This window comes from Chinchilla lanigera, unplaced genomic scaffold, assembly GCF_000276665.1.
Source record: "Chinchilla lanigera isolate Chin_1 unplaced genomic scaffold, ChiLan1.0 scaffold00062, whole genome shotgun sequence".
Taxonomy (NCBI): Eukaryota; Metazoa; Chordata; class Mammalia; order Rodentia; family Chinchillidae; genus Chinchilla; species Chinchilla lanigera.
In genome coordinates, this window is record NW_004955463.1 from 5,057,244 (window position 1) to 5,072,508 (window position 15,265).

The 15,265-nt window shown below is 41.3% G+C and overlaps 1 pseudogene; it reads right to left on the minus strand.

Moving 5' to 3' along the window:
- Window positions 1–5,190: 5,190 nt before the first annotated feature.
- Window positions 5,191–15,265, minus strand: part of LOC102005910 — a 12,477-nt pseudogene continuing 2,402 nt past the window's right edge.

Below are 15,265 nucleotides of genomic sequence, written 5' to 3' on the forward strand. Positions count from 1 at the left end.
ATTCTCCATACAAAGTGTTACACATCGTTTTGGGGGGAGTTAGTGCCATTTATGCCTCTGTTGGGAAAGCTTTTGTATTTGGGACTCCCTTTGTATTTGGAACTCTGCCCCATGTGTGTTGAGTGGTCTAAAACTGTACTCTTTGCCTATAATAAACACCAACTGTGCATACGTCAGCTTTCAGTGAGCTCTTTCAGTCTTCCTAGCAAATTATCAAAACTGTTTATGGTCTTGAGGACCCTTGAACTTGCAGTTGATATTAGAAGTGAAAGGAGTCTCGAGAACTCTGTATGTCACAAGTGTCATCTACTCTTGAATACCCTCAATGCAAGTATCACTGAATCTCCATTTGTGTCCAACCAGACAGGATCTTTTGGTTCTCTGCTCCATTCCCTCCATCTCTCTGCTTTGTTTTGTGTCATTCCCTACATTCCTTCTCTCCAAGGCAAGACAAGTAGGTGGGAAGGGAGGACCTTTCCACCTTCCGGCTCCATCAGTGGCCACACCAATAACTGCATACAACAGAGCCGAACGGTATCCAAGGCTCCTGAAGTGACCCTGGAGTAGCATCTCCAGACTCAGTGGATCCAGCCCAGGGACTGGAGCAGCTTCTGACCTCTAGGGAAGACCCCCTTTTCTTGTGCCTCCAACACCTCTGTCAACATCCCCTGCATTCATTTCCTCTCTGCTTTCAATTTTCCTGAAAGGCCAATGACTGATACAGATCTCCATCTGTATCCTGGGAATCATGATGAGACCTGTCCTCTTTAATCATATGGACCTACTGTAAGCATCCATTATGTACTGGCTGCTAGGTTAATACAGAACTGTCTTATTTCACAGTACTATATTATGATCTTGCAGAGAAGGGTGTTGTCATAAGGAAATATATATTGAGTAGGGAGGGTGTTTCTCTGGAACCTGGAACAATGACAGAAAATATTTAAAAAGTGTGCTTACTGTATCATGATGCATTTTACCTGGCCAGGTTGTCCTATTTACAGATACTTACTCTCCGTAATTGTCACAAAGCAGTATGGGATGGCTTTTAAAAGCTTAAACTCTGTCATTAAGTCCCAGTTTCATCATTTATTGCCTATGTGGCTTTAGGCAAAGGATGTAATTTTTATACCTCATTTTCTGATCTGTAAAATGGGAATAATAGACCTACCTCACTGGGTTGCAAGAGTTAAATGTGATCATAATTCATTCATGACTGAAATGTGGTCCAAGCAAAATTTCACAGGACTCTGAAGAAAAGGCCTTTATTTTGTTCTCATTGTCCATTCCAAATTTATTCAATGGAAGATCTTTTCTTGCCCTTGCATAAAAAAATTAGGTGGTTTCCTAATGTTTCTGATTATCCTTAAATAACAAAAATTCTAAAACCACATTTCATTGCAAAAACACAATCTCATGGGCATGGTGGTGCAGGCTTGTAATCCTAGCACTTGGGAAGCTAAGGCAGGAGGACAGGTAGGAATTCAAGGCCACTCTAGGCGACACAGGAGTTCGAGGCCAACCTAGGCTACATAGACCCATGGGGGGAATAGAACACAGTCTCATTCTGATATTTAGGATAGCATGTTTCATAACAGTTTCCCTTGTTTCTCTCTATTTCCCTTGGCTGGGGTTTTCTGATGAGATGCCAGGTCTGGGGCTGGGGGTGGGTAACTGATTTTCTATTCCTCACCCTCAGGACTAACTGTCAGTGGAGGTAGGAAGAAAGTGAAGGAAGGGGATGGGCAAAACGTTCCTATGCAACTGTTCTGTTGCCTTCCCACTCTCTAGCCTCCTTTCCCCCCTGAGCTTCAGCCTCCCACCAGGACACTGCATCCACTTGGCAGCTGAGCGCAACCTGATCCCTGGTCGCTGACCCCACAGCCCGTGTGCACGCATGCGCACACATGTGTGGCGTCGTCATTCCATGCAGGTCTCAGTTGCGGGTCGAATGTTGCTCCAGGTAGCCCATTGGTCAAGGTTTTTTAGAAGACTCCAAGGCAGCGTCCTTGTCCTCATGGTCAGCGTGTGGCTCTTTGTCCCCACAGACTCTGGGGGGTGCAGGTTGATCTTACAGCTGCGGCAGCTCTCTTTCACCCCCGTGATGACTTCTCTGGTCCTCCCTTCGCTCCTCCTCTGTAGAATCCAGGCTGCAGACCTGCTAGGGGACCTGTGACCCATGCCAGGGAACGTGTATGGAACCTGGGACGGTCCCAAGGATGCCGCTCCTGACTTGAGTTGAAGAAGGAAGCATGCCTTCCTACCCCGTGGGCCCAGGAGGGAAAGGATCTTTACAACACATCTTTACAAATACAATTTCTTCAAAAATGCGCTGCTCTCGACTTTTTTTTTTTTTTTTTATAGTCATGAGCTGTACGGTCACATTTCTTTCAAAGCTGTTGCCTAGGGACCCTCTGGTGCTGTGTGTTATTCTAGTGCAAAGTATTCTTCATGTGTCTGTGACACAAACACACACAGCACTGCCAGTCATATAAGAGTCTTGTGCCTACAGTGAAATTCACTCCATAGTACTTGATAGTGATAATAAACGACTATGCTATAGCTTATGCATTTATTATCCTGCACCATTCCTTTAGGAAGTATTCCTTCTAGTTGCAAAAACTAGGCCAAGTAGCAGCTTCTTCTGTCTTGTGTTTTCCACCTCTCCTGATCACACCAGGGTGCATGGTGTTACTGACCTGCATCACCTGGGTGAGAGTGAGCACACGCCATGATAGCTGCACAATGATGAAATCATCTGACGATGAATTTCTCAGAACACAGCCCTATTGTGAAGCAAAGCATTACTGCATCTGACTTGGCCAAAGGAGTCAAAGATTGCATAACTATTTTTCAACTAATCCTTACTTTGTCAGACCTCTGGGGTGATCTGCTCTACACCTCAATTTGGTGTTTAAAATTTCTTGTCTTCATGCTTCAGCCATATCTGAGAAAGGAAGAACACATTTGACACCTTTTATATGTGAGGAGCATTTAGAACAGTGCTCAGGAAATGTTAGCTATTAATAACCATTGTGGACAGAAAGAAGATAGCACATGTATAGTTTAAAACAAGCAAGTGGAACCAAAACAATGGAATCGTATCTCTTCCAAATAGCCTTAACCAATTTGATGCTCTAGAATATCTTCTCTGGTTCATTTTCAGAGTAGGAGAGATTTTATCTGTGTGGACTGGATTAGCTGAGTTGAAGCAAAGCAACAGACACGTGGCCTCTCATTGCAGGTCAGCAATGTTTTGAAACTGACTCACATTTCACAAAGGCATGAGGTAGCAATTTTGTCCTGTATGGGCTGCTGGTGGAGGGGCCATGTAATTTCATTTACTTTAGTAAACTAACTCCAAGTTTTTCAATCAGCATGTTTTAGAACAAAAAAGAGATAGGAAGCAGAGGTAGACAATCATGGAGATGGGGAGGGGTTGGGGCATTCGGAGAGGTGTGAGGGAGGGATCGGGAAGGCGAAGTGAAAAGGATCAAGATGTGATATGTACATTTACCAATTCTGAGTGATGAGTATACTTATCATAGTACATCACAGATGTTCTACTAAAGAAAGGGGAGAAAGTTCAAAAAATTAATTCAGGGTTTGATAACAGTGTGTGCATAACTTATTTTGTAATTTAAATTTACATTTCCAGGAGATTGAATGTTAGTTGTTTTTAACTTGAATATACTATGACTTATCAGGATGAATTTATTCCTTCTCAATGAGTGTGTGAAATGACAGACCCTATATGGATTTGAAGTCCAGTAAGATGGCTAAGCAATAAGACAGCAAGGGCCTTGAACAGAGATTGAGATAGGATGGTAGAGCTGTTGGAATAAGCAAATAGCTATACTAAGAATTGTGAAACTGATTTTTCTTGTTTCTGTTTGTTATTTTGCTTTTTACTGTGGAAAGGATGTCCCATAAGATATTGAAACTGATGGTACCAACATAAACAATTTTTTAAAAAATCAAAAAAATTGTAACTTCCCACATAAATGGGTTAATCCTGTCCTTCAAAGATTTTATGACACAACAAATTGAATATTATTCCATATATTTATGTGTTCCTCTTTCCCCAGGAACAATAACAATCCTAAAATGTCAGGGACAAATTTTATTCTAATTTTATCTATAGTACCCATCACAATATACAGTAAGTATACAATAGTTGCCATATACAGGCATTTGTAATCATGATACTCCTTTTCAAATATTAAAATGTACTCAGATACATTTATACTGATGAAAAATATTAATTCTTTCATATTTATTGCTGTTTCTTTAAGCTAACATGGAAAGAATGTAAGTTCCTTCATCAGCACGTAAAAAACTTTTCCACCACCAATTTGACCAAGTTTTGGATTGGCCGCCTTCTGGTGGCAATTCAAAAAACTGACTTCTTGTACAACCTGATCACTGTCACTATTCAATCTCAGTGGAGCAGGGCATGGTGGCACTCAGGAGGCTGAGACAGGAGGATCATCGTGAGTTCAAGGTCAGCCCGCAGTACATAGTGAGACCTTGTCTCAAAAAAATCTCCCCCGCAAAACCAAACAACGCAAATATTTCCAGTGTTTGCTTTATCTTTGTTTCTCTGTCTGACTTAGTTGAATTATGATAACCTCCAAGTGAATAGTTCAGATGCTGCATAAACATCTGAATTTTCTCATAACAGAAAGTCCATTTTCTTTTTCTTTTTTTTTTTTGGACAAAAGGCAATGTGATTTATTTTCAAGTATTTGCTAGAAAGCCTGTGCTCATAAAACTCATAAAAAGTTGGAAAGACTGTTAAGTCACAGAAACGTTAAAAATATCTTACACAACCTTGTTTATACAAAAACACAAGTTAAATATAAACACAAAGCAAGCATGATAATTTTATGCAAATGTCTTATGTGATCTTCACTTCTATGTAAAAGTTTCTTGATTGTGTTATTTGTGAAAAGGCCAGTACTGGACTGAGTTACTCTCTGGTGGTAAAGAGCCCTAAAAAGCTTACTTTAGCATTAATCTGTCACAGCGGCTATGTGTGTCACCTGAGTTGAGATCACCTCAACGTTGGAAATAAAAGAAGAAAAAGGCAGTGTGTGCATGAATCAACAAATTATTCGGCTGAAAGGTAACATGAGACACAAGGAAACCCCACACCTCTGTATAATAAAGATTATGTGTTACACACTCTCACCCAGGTGCACCCGTGCACACAGCCAACACAGCACAGTGAGGTGCTGCTTTGAGTTCTGTGTTCAGCTGTGCATCCTTTCTTACTTCATCAAATGAATAGTTTTTGGTCGCATTTCCCTTCTTGAAGACAGTACCGCAAAGATCGTGACCGTATTCCTTAAGGTCTCCTTTTCCATTCTCAAGTGTAACAAAATTCCCTGCTGGTGGGCTATGTAGGACCTTTTGTTGAGATCAGAAACTGGGTCCTTGCAGACATTAATCCCAAGGCCATTGGTGACAACACAGCTACCCTGGAAGGAACGATTTAGGAGGTCTCTGGTTAACTCCTATAGCAAAGCTCCACCAGAACTGAAGGAACCATTTTTGATGCTCCACTTTTTTTTCATGCCTTCTACAATCTCCTGTAAGATATTCATATCTACTCCATCTTCTTGGTCTCTAACATAAGGTGGCCACAACACATAGGCCTTTGAGTTCTCAGTAACAGGAAACTTCTTACCTAAAATATCCAAAATCTTTAATACAGTATCAAGAGGATTTCCAGAATCGGGTCTGATTATTAGTGGTGACTTTGTATTTCTTGACAGTATCAAATGTCTTAGAACTTCATCCTATATTTTGTCATACGCATTATAAATGTCATGACTACCACTGACCACAGATACAGGGACCGGTGAGAACTGTTACGATATGTTCAAAAGCATCTTTTTCATGGTACTATGTTCTACTCCTGGGACAGAATAGTCTGGAACAAGATCTTTTGTGCCATACTATTTTTAAATTACAGCATTTCCTGCTTCTCTCTCTCTGTTCCTTCAGAAATAACCAAATGAGCAGACACCATGTACTGTTAGTCTCTTGGGAAGAGACTCATCTGTAGCCAAAATCATATAACTTGTATTGCAAACTAAGTTACCAGAAGTTTCTTTTTTTGGTTTTTTGGTTTTTCTCCGGTACCAGGAACCGAACTCACGACCTTGCGCTTGCCAGGCAGGCGCTTTTGCCGCTGAGCTAAATCCCCAGCCCTACCAGAAGTTTCTAACAAATATTTGGCCAATATTTTCTTCTGCTGTCTAGAATTTGTGGCCACTGTGATTGGACACCAGGATTGAACAAGAATGGTCTCAGTCCAGTTTACAAGCCAGTAGCACTCTGAATCTGTGTTTTCTACTGTGAAGAGAACATTTCCTCTGGGAATGACAGAGCCTTCAGGAACAGCCTTTACTTCTATAGGGAGAGACACCCACTGTGTTTCTCAAGAATGTAATTCCAAGCCAGGTGTGGTGGCACATGCCTGTAATCCCAGCATTCTTGGATGATCATTGTGATTGAGACCAGCCAGGGCTACAAAGTGAGCTCAAGGCCAGCCTGAACTACGTAGTGAGACCCTATCTCAAAAAGACAAAAAAAAAAATTAAAGAGAATCTGGTTCCAACCCTTTTCATGAAATACATCACCCCAGAAAAGTTCTTTGCATACCTCTTTGGCTTTCTAGATTTTCTCTTTGGTCACTACCTTACCTGGTAACTCCTTATTAGGAATACACTGTGTGTTAGCTACTTTTCTTGTTGCTCAGCCAAAATACCCAACACTGAAAGTAAAAGGAGGAAAAATTTGTTTGGCTCTCAGCTTGTAGAAGTTTCAGTCCATAATCGACTGACTCCAAGGCATGGTGGCTAGGCAGAGGGGCAATAGTTCATGGTGGAGGAAGATAGCAAAAGCAACAAGAGAGAGGGAGACAAGCCTCTTTCTGTCCCTTATAGCGTATCCAGTCTACCGAGATTAGGGTAGTGCCAAATCCATCAGTGAACTGATCTAGCAATCATACAACCTTAATCCCAGCACTGCACTAGAAATCAATCACACACTCTAGATTCAACCACCTCCAAAAATGCTGCCCCCCTTAACTACATGAAGCTTTAGGGGGACATCTAGATATAAATCATAACATAGTGCAACCCATACAATACTGTTTCCTATTTTACCTTCCTTACTTTGGAGTTTTCTCTCTTCTTTTCACAGCTTTCAAAGTAGGAATAAACTTCGCTTGAGCCGGGTGGGTATTGTTTATAGTGAGTGACCTTGTAGGAATCGGTGGCCAGAGGATATTGTTCATCTTCAGGGTGGAGGGACAGTGGCTGCAAGGAAGGAGAAAAACTGGCTTCAATGTCTCCAAACCAACCCTTAAAAGCTCTTATCTTAGTGTCTTCAGTCTTTAATGGGGATGAGATAGATTAGGTAAATTTAGGGATAATAAGCCTTGAATTACACACACTTTTGGGGTGATTAAGCTGTCTAATGCACAGCTGAGCAGGGATATGATCTAAAATTTTAAGGTGAGAACTGACAAAATGAAGGCAGAGATGGCAGGCTTTATCCTGCTTTTAGTTATCCACATGGCATGTGCAAGCTCAGCCTCTAAGTTCCTTTTACAGAGCCATTTACTGAGAAAAGAAACACCACAGGAGTGGTAGGTTTGGGTGGGGAGATGATGATATCAGTGGTAGAATATACTGTGAATAGGCAATTACTTACACGGGTCCAGTCTCCAAATGAAGACTGAATGTCTCAGAATTAACAAGCAAAACTGTGGGTGTCATTAACAAGGGGGTGGTAAATGAGGCTAGAAAAGTGGATAAAATCACTGAGAATGCAAATCTGTACTGAGCAAAGAATAGAAGAAGAATTCCTCATTAAATGATTGAATGAACTGGCCATGGTACATGGTGGCACATGGTACATCCCGGAGGGTGAGGCAGGACCTGGGCAATTTAGGGATTTCTGGAAACCCTATCTTTAAAAAGTGGAGGGAAGAGGGACTTGGGATGCAGCTCAGTGTGAAGGCCCCAGGTTCAATCTTCAGTAATGGGGGCACGTTAAGTAGAGGAGGGGTGTGCCCAGTAAGAAGGGAAGGAAGCTGGAAGTCAGGCAGTTGAGCTCTCTTGGGGCCAAGGGGAGAGAGTGTTTCGGTGATGAGTGTAGTGGGTGAGACAACATGCAGTTGGAAGGCCACATACAACAGTTCTGACAAGAGCCTCCTGGGCTTGGCCACATAGAGACAGCGGGGGACCTTCATGGAGAGGCATGTGTCAATGGATTGGGGTGGGGGTGGGAGGTAGAATCCAACTTAGGGTGATGAGTGTGTGGGAAAGAGACAATTCTTTCAAGGTTAGCTCTGAAGGGGAAAAGGAGAGAGGAGCTGTTATAAGTGTTCGGAGGTTAAGGGTAGTATTTTGTTTCATTGGAAAACTTTGAATCAAGCTTATTTAAATGCTGAAGAGAAAGGTTCTTCTGCAAGAAAAAGTTTGAAGAAAGAGTGGATGCATGATGATGCATGCCTATAATCCCAGCACTTGGGAGGCTGAGGCACGAGGATCACTGCGAGTTTGAGGCTAACCTGAGCTACAAAGCAAGACTCTGTCTCAAAAAAATCAAACCAAATAAAAAAAGATTCTGCAGGAGACTTGTCAGGGAATTGAGGATGTGTGTGGTGTATTCAACTCAGGACCATTCTATATAATTATTGGGGAAAAATCATTTCACAATTAAATTGGGAATAGGGCTTGTCTGAGGCCTTGTCCCTTGCCATGCAGGCCAGCTGTGACACGAGGGAACATAATTCCATGTGTCTCCGGTCACAGCGGAGGCCTCAATGGTCTTATGATGCTATAATACCCCAGAGCGAGACTGTACCTGCTGAAGACTTCCTGGTTCCTTGAAAACCCAGTAGTAATAAAAATAGAGTTTCACCTTGGGAAAAGGATGAAGTCCTTCTTAACTTGCCATCTCTCCCCAGCATCCTGATCAACATAAAGATCCTCATTAGCATAAGGGCACCACTGTGCTCTGAGTCGTCAGATAATCCCTCTGATTATTGTACACACCCAATAAATAGTGGCTGGCTTGGAGTGTCTTTGTCTCTGCCCATCCTGAGTCATTGACCTCCCATCCCTAATTTGTCTGTTTCTAATTTCATCCTTTTGTGGTACTCCTCATACAGACAGCTGGGGATCTTAGCCAGGGTCCTTTATAAAGAATGGTGTATCAAGATTTGAAGGAAAGACAGATCCTGATGTGGATAGGCCCATGTGGTAGTAGGAAGTTACAAGCATTCTCTCCAGAAGCTTCCTGCTTGTGAAGCAGGCGCACTTGTCAGGTGGGAAAAGGTATGAGGGTGTTGGTGGCTGCAGAGTGGTAGAGGTTTGCTGAAGAGGCTGTAGACAGAGAGGCAGGAAGAAGAGGAGAGAAATAGGAAGGATTGCCCAGGAGGATTAGCACCTAGAGGAAGTGGATGGTCAGTAATTCACTGACACTGATCAGCCTGTTGAGCCATCTCTGAGGGACTTCTCACAATGCAGAGCAAGCAAGGAGTTTGCAAGTCTGATCTGTTACCATGGAGGCTTTTGACAAGAAATGAAGATTACGACATTGGCAGGAGATTTCGTTATGATGATGGCTCTCAGAAACCAGGCTGATGAGGCAGGAAGTCAAGACCTGAGAAGTGAGAGAAGTCAAATGTGAAATTACAGCTCCAAAACAGAACGGAATTGCCAAATGTTATGTGCTGCTTTGTGTTCCCTTAATTTAGAAGTTCAAGTGCAAAACCCTCGTATCTCAAAATGTGACCGTATTTGAAAATTGGGTCTATAAAGAAATAATTAAGTTAAAAGGAAGTCATTAGAGTGGACCCTAACCCAAAAAGACTGGTATCAGCCTAAGAAGAGAGAATGGAGGCACAGTTACAGACAGAACAACTGAAGATGCAAGCGGAAACAGCCAGTGACAAGCCAGGCAGAGAAACCGATAGCAAACCAGCCCAGCTGACAGCTCTATCTGAAATTTCCACCCTCTAAAACCATAGGGAAATAAATTTCTCCTGTTAAAACTACCTACTCTGGATGCTCTGCATTTGACAGCCCTAGAGCAAATGAAGAGGCCAGCTACCTTCTTTTTGTAGAAATAATATAGTTTCATAGCTCATTAGCTTCTTCCCTCTCCCATGAGCTCTGCAGAAGTTCTAGAAAAAATGTGGACTGAGAAATGAACGATAGAATGAGAAACTCCATGGGAGTTGGGAGTCAGTTTCCAAATGACATGGGAGGTACAGTGTTCTCTTGGGAGGAGAGGGTCCCACCTGGGGGGAGTGGGCAACCAGAAATGTAAGGGCACACTTATAGAATAGCAGACTTGTACACATATTATAGCAAAAGTTAGAAATCAATTAATAGCCTGTGACTATGCTCATGCTTCCTGTCATGTAGATAGCCTTGGGTGTTGACTTCTGTTTGATAATGCACTGGGCCAGCTTGACTGTGTCCAGCTTGTGTTTTCCTTAGTTAGAAAAATATATTTTGTTTCCAGCTTGCTTCAAGGACTTCATGTCTGGGACAGGCCTAGTCAAGGACCCATTTACCTCTACTTGCTCCACTCACAACCCCCTCCCTTCCTTCCCAGAATGTTAAACAATTCCTTTTAAGTAAACCTGGCTGACAACACATGACATAATTCTTTTTTTTAAAATTTATTTTTATTTTTTAATTTTTTTGTCTTTTTGAGACAGGGTCTCGCTGTTCAGTTCAAACTGGCCTTGAGCTCACTTTGTAGCCCAGGCTGGTCTTGAACTCACAATGATCCTCCTGCCTCAGCCTCCTGAGTGCTAGGATTACAGGTGTGAGCCACCAAGCCTGGCAACATAATTCTTGTATTCCATGAAATAAGCTGCTATCAGCTTTGTACTTCCCACTTGCAAACCCTATTTAGACTGAACCCAAACCTGACTCTGGGCTGGTGATTTGAGCACCTGGATTCCCCAGCTCACTAGTGTAATAAAAGTTGCCTTCTAACTCCTTGTGCAAAGAGTCTTCCATTTGGTTTGATATTGGTTTTTCTGCAACGGAAACAGCTATGAGAAGGCCTGGGGGGAAAGCAAAAAACAGTAGCAGTGTCTCAAACCTGCCCGCAGCCTACCTGAGGGAAAAGCATCAGGTTACCTGGCAGAGGAAAGGGATTGATGAAGACAAGAACAGCGGCTGGGAGTGTATCTCAGCACTAGAGTGCTTGACTAGCATGCCCGAGGCCATGGGTTCCAACCCCAGCATTCGAAATGAACAAAACAAGAACAGACAACTCTTCAGGAAGTTTTTCAACAGAGAAACTCTTCAGGCATTGGCTCCTTTGACCCAACCAGTCCCATGGCTGGTGGATTATAAATGGGGCAGTTGTCTCTCCTAAAGCTCTTTCTTCCTAGATACCTGCCATTGAATGAAGCTGAAGCTTTCTTCCTAACTCCCTTCTCTTGAATATTGGCCTTCAAGTGCAGGCCGCTTGAACATATTCTGGTAACAATACCAACTGAATTAGAGCTATTAGAACTTAGGAACCCAAGAATTTTTTTAAATGCATGATGAATATACTTGTGAAGATAAAGGATGATCTTAGCAATATGAACAAAAACTAATAATTTATTTAAAATGGAACTAGAAGTTATGAAGAATGAGAAATTCTGATGAAGAAAATGGTATAAATTTGGCCTCAGCAAAGTGGAAGTTCCACCACAAAGATGCTAACAGCCATGGCAGCCTGTTATAGGGGCTGCTTAGTTAAAATCACTAGAGTTAAAAAAAAAACAAAAAAACAAAAAAAAGAACAAAAACTGGTTTTCTTTGATGCCTTTCTTGGTTTACCTAAGTTGATTGCTCTATACCAAGTATGTGCAACCAAACCCTCTTCAGCAACAGCCAGGCACTGTGGGTCTCCATAGCCTGTAATTCTTTCGTGTTTTTTTTTTTTTTTTTTTTTTTTTTGAGACAGGGTCTTGCTGTGCAGTTCAGGCTGGCCTTGAGCTCACTTTGTAGCCCAGCCTAGCCTCAAACTCTCAACAATCCTCCTGCCTCAGCCTCCCGAGTGCTGGGATTACAGGCATGTGCCCATAGCCTGTATTTCTTAACAATGATCTAGTGACTGTTTTCCTCACATGACTTAATTCCTGAAGCAAATTAACTGAAAGTCTCTGGTTATTCTTTGACTAAATAAAATAGATTGGGGTGAGTGTGGTGGTACATGCCTGTAATCCCAGCATTTAGGAGATTGGGACAAGAGGATTGTGGCAACTGCAAGGCCAGTCTGGGCTACATAGTGAGTTCAAGACCAGCCTGAACTGCATAGCAAGACTTTGTTTCAAAAAACAAAACAAAACAAAAAAAAAACAAGAAATGATGAAGATAAATTTTCCTAAATTAAATAAAATGAAAGAGCTCAAATTGAAAGTCACAGAAGTCCAAAAAGAAACAAAAATGGAAAAACTCCATCTAGATCCATTATAGTAAAATTTAGGAACCTCAATGACAAACAGAAAAAGTATAGTCTCCGTAAAAAAGATCATCTACAAAGAAGCAAGAATCACACTGACATCAGAATTTGCAAAGCAACATGGAATATGGGGGAAAAAAAAGTCATATTTTCAAATGGAAGAAAAACTCCTTGGTCTGGGCGTGGTGGCACATGCTTGTAATCCCAGCACTCAGGAGGCTGAGGCAGGAGGATCATTGCTAGTGCGAGACCAGCCTGGGCTACAAAGTGAGCTCAAGGCCAGCCTGAACTGCCTTGTCTCAAAAAGACCAAAAAAAAAAAAAAAAAAAAAAAAAAAAAAAAAAAAAGAAAAACTCCTTGGAACATGCCACAAACAATAAAATAAGTCTAGAAGCTTTATATACATTTTTCATAAAATAAGCATAGTGCTATTACTATTAACATGTTAAAAATACTGCTGGCCATTGCAAGAAGAAAAGAATATGTAAGTGTATAAGGACAGGAACAGTCGAGCTAGAATTGTGCTTAAATGATCATTCATCTTAGAAAAAATACCTAAATAACGCAAAAAAAGGTTATACAAATAAATAAAATAATAAAACTATTAAAATCCACTAAAGATTAGGAGTTAAAAATCAATGGTATTTTATACTAATAAATAACCAACCTAAATTTTAATTTAAAACTAGAACATTCATACTGGGTGTGGTGGTGCATGTCTGTAACCCCAGTACACTGGGAGGGTGAGATAAGGAGATTACAAATTTAAGCCTAGCCCAGACAGTTTAGCAACTTAGAGACTCTGTGTTAAAGAAAAAGAACCGAAAAAACAAAAAACCCACTCACAGTGGTACACAATATAATGGCAAAAGATCCAATAATGTGTCCAGTAAAGATGAACAAGATCTCTGTGGAGAAAATTATAACATTTTGAGAACAGGCTGGCTATGGAGGTATGGCAGTCCATGGTGAAACTCTTACCAGCCAGAGTTGTCATCTTCCTGAGAGCGCAGGGGCGTCAGTGTTCAAAGAGCTGCTGACTGCAGTCAATGGCGGAGGAGGAACATGGAACAAGTTGCTTATCAATTCCAAGCCTCAGGCCAGAAAAACCTCTACTTTTCAAACAGTTTGGACAGAGAAGCATTCATTACTAGACCAAGTTCAGAACTTTCTCCCACAGGTGGTCCAGGCAATTGAGAAGCTGAGAAATGGAAGTTGCTCCCCTGATCATTTGAATATTGAAAGCATTGACTCTTGGCAAAGTTATACAACTTATAAATATTTGAGATGAATCAGGCACATTCTTAGGCGAGGTTCTTTTCGTTGGTTGCTTGCTGTGTTTGAACTCTCTCCTCTTAGACATTCCAACAGTTTGCTTCCCCTCTTCTTCAAGTCTTTGCTAACACAGTGCAAATGTAATTGTTTTTGGAATGTTATAGAGAAGTCTTCACAACTATTATTTAAAATTGCAATTCCCTTTCACACCTATGCCCCGCAGTCCTTTTCCTGGTTTTATTTTTTCCATACTGTAAACATTTTGCATTATTGGGAGTTCAGGTGAGTAGCTAAGCAGTGCAGGCTTGGAATTTGCTATGTAGTCCAGGTTGGCCTTAAACTCTTGATCCTCTTGCCTCAGCCTCCTAAGTGCTGGGATTATAGACATGTGCCACCACACATGACTTTTAATCAGTTTAATGTGATAAGTTAGCTCTCAGAAGTCAGGACTCAAAGACCCAAGAAAAAACTGTCCATTTTTATGTTTAGACTTGATGAAGAATGGATAGCTGTGTAGCAATGTGACTGCACAAAAAGTATGATGTAATGGTCACAAGGCAGAGGAATCTGGCTAGACCTGTCAGTTCAGACTCTCCTTGGCCTCTCTGTATGGCCAACATTCCTTCCTCCTGAGTGTAGGGAAGGAAGGGCAGGGTAGGTGAGGGAATTTATTTTTTATAGTTTGTACACAGAAAAGTTTTGTAGCTGGCTTGATGAAGGCTGAGATTTAGTTTCTATAACCTGCATTGGGGAAGACAAATTGTAGTTTTTGCTGTCTAGTAAGAGAAAGAAGAGCAGGAAAAAGAAGGGTGGGAGATCAGCGAGCTCGCCTTAAGTTTTAAGCATTCAACACGCCACACACACTCTGGGTGTTACCTGAGGCCCACCAGCTTGAATGGCTCTATTCTAGGATGTGGGTTTCTGGGCCTTTTTGGCCTCAAAGTCTTTGTTTTGCCCTGGTGATTATGAAATTCCAGGTTGACAGGGGTTGTATGTTTTGAGGATTTTGGTCTCACTCTGGAATAATTGTTTCATTTTCTCTTGGCACCATAATTTCTAGTAAGTCTATGCAAAGTGTCATTGCTCTTTCCTAGGTAGTGGGCTTTTTCCCCTCTCCCTTTGGATACTTTTTAAGATTTTCTCTTTCAACTCTTCACCAATGTCATTATGTCATGTCCTGGTATAGTTTTCTTTATGTCTGCCCTATTTGGGCTTGTATGACCTTGGAGCTGTAGGTTACAGGTTTCTTTAACCTTTTCTTCAAAATTTCTGTCCTCCACCCCTCTTTGAACTTATATAGCAAATAAAAATATACATTATTTATATTGTCCCATGGGTCACTGATGTTTTATTCATTTTTTCATCTTTTTTCTCTGTGTGTAATTTTCAATTGTTGCTCTTGCTATGTCTTTGAATTCATTTTTTTTTACTGTCTAATGTGCTATCAATCCCATTTAAAGAAATTTTTATTTCAGATATTTTTAGTGGT